The sequence below is a fragment of the Onychostoma macrolepis genome, chromosome 11 (assembly GCF_012432095.1).
Source record: "Onychostoma macrolepis isolate SWU-2019 chromosome 11, ASM1243209v1, whole genome shotgun sequence".
In the NCBI taxonomy this organism is placed as follows: Eukaryota; Metazoa; Chordata; class Actinopteri; order Cypriniformes; family Cyprinidae; genus Onychostoma; species Onychostoma macrolepis.
Window position 1 is genome coordinate 8,954,692 of NC_081165.1, and position 1,996 is coordinate 8,956,687.

At 39.0% G+C, this 1,996-nt stretch overlaps 1 protein-coding gene across 5 annotated transcripts in view; it reads right to left on the reverse strand.

Moving 5' to 3' along the window:
• per3 (period circadian clock 3) overlaps positions 1 to 1,353 on the reverse strand; it is a 34,959-nt gene extending 33,606 nt beyond the window's left edge. For 2 of the 5 annotated variants that reach the window (XM_058790495.1, XM_058790492.1), the window contains exon 1: positions 1,111 to 1,353. The gene's annotated coding sequence lies outside the window, so the exon portion shown is untranslated. Of the gene's footprint in view, positions 1 to 973 lie in introns of all 5 variants that reach the window. The other 3 variants (XM_058790496.1, XM_058790493.1, XM_058790494.1) reach the window with 3 other exon arrangements.
• Positions 1,354 to 1,996: the final 643 nt, after the last annotated feature.

Genomic DNA, 1,996 nt, shown 5'->3' on the forward strand with positions numbered 1-1,996 from the left:
CAATAGCTAGGTTTTAAGTAAAGTGTTACCAAAAACATTATTTGGACATTATTTTGCTTTCTTTAATGTATGATATTGCTAATATTACATTTTTCCTTACAATTGCCTGATTATCTGATAACCAGACTTGCCAAATTAACAGTGTCAGTTTCACCGATACCTCGATAATATGTAGTTTCTCGAAATATGGAATTTCAGTAAATATTGCATGAAATATTTGTTCAAAGCTGCATTAGTTTGCATCTGCATCACTCTGCTTTCTAATCAGCGGCAGCATCCATGAGAAAATACATAACACATTTCCATGACTGTGTAATTCTGACTGATTCCTAAATTAACATTGTTTAAACAGGATACAGGTGGTTATGCACAATCAATATCAAATGTTGAATAATAAACGATAACAAAACACTTTCCTGGCTCATTCATAAGACTCCTAATTTCTGAAGAACCACCTCAGTAGTGAAAAACCTATGATAACTTATTCTAGCTCATGCAAATGTACATAATATTTTGATATTAAGCAACTACAGACCCCCACTATCTGACTTGGCCAATTAAAACACCATTTAGGATTCACTTAAGAAAAAAAAAACATCCTTCACAGTTTCTACATTCATAACAAACCCACAAGACAAGAATAACACTCTGTGTGACACTGACGCTCGCCTCCGCCATTGCACATGCACGGCCACGAGTCTGCTTACAGAAAGATAATCACGTAAACCCCGCTATCTGACCAGTAAATCTCACACAGACCCGCGAACATGACAAAAACATACACTTTTGAGAGAAATACAAGTTATATCATTCAGCATATAAGACGCGCAGCGCGCATGCGCTCAGTTAAATGCAAAACCTAACGCAATGTTTCACGAACAAACACAGACTATTAAATATTTCACATTTCAGAAGTGAATGTTGATAGTCACATGATATAGATAATTAATAACGTAATTATATTGTGGCATACCTTAAATTGTTGCTGTTAATCGTACAGGTCTCGAATGACGCGTTTCTTGTCTTATTAAACTCTCCTGAACATCACAGCACTAGTATATGTATAAATGTATTCTGCGCTCTTGAGACGCGTTAAAGATGAGGACTTACTTGATGTTTATGTTCAATAATCACCTGCTCCAGTTTCTCGTACGTCCCTCCATTACTCCACCGGAACGCAACACATCAGGTCCACCACGTGAATCTGGCCGACCGGAGCCACGCCTGCTCGACTCCCATTGGCGGGAGCGTTTCCCCGTGACAGTCTGATTGGTCGATGGGCGTGGTCACGACGGCAGCCCAGCTGGGGATGCGGCTGGACTCACGTGTAAAACCATGTTATGCAACAGATGAAAACAATGGTGTAGCAGCGGAGATCTCGCGTGGTAAAGAACCGTTATAACGCCGCCCCCGTGTTAAATGAAGTCACACTGTATGGGTGCGATTACTTTTATTAAATAACACGATGAAAAACGTAAAATACCGTAAACTGCCGTGACTACACCGGGGCGTGTCCCATACGTTGCGTCGCGGCCTGGAATAAAGTAGATTACCGTTTGCGTCCTGATCTACTTTCATGACCGCCGTTAAAACGCAGGAATGCTTTTGTACATGCATCTCGCGCACGGTTAAACTCGCAGAGCTCGCGCGGACAAAAATACTTTTTGGGCCTTTTATTTATTTATTTTTGACTTGTACTCATTGTTAAATAAGTCAGTGAAAAGAGAAAAATTTCGTGACTGTTAAAATCTGAACCAAACCCGCAGAACAAAAAACAAAACCAGAAAGTACTGTGAAGATAGCGTGCTTGTTAATTTGAAATATACCATGGTAACGTTACTGAATAGTAATTCATGATAAACACTGGCTGATAAACAAACATTCAACATCAATAGAGGATTCAACATTTTGTATTGTATAATATTACCAATCAATTTTGTTGTATTTTTTTAACACATACTTCGACGTCTGTACATGCACCAAATCTACTGTTATT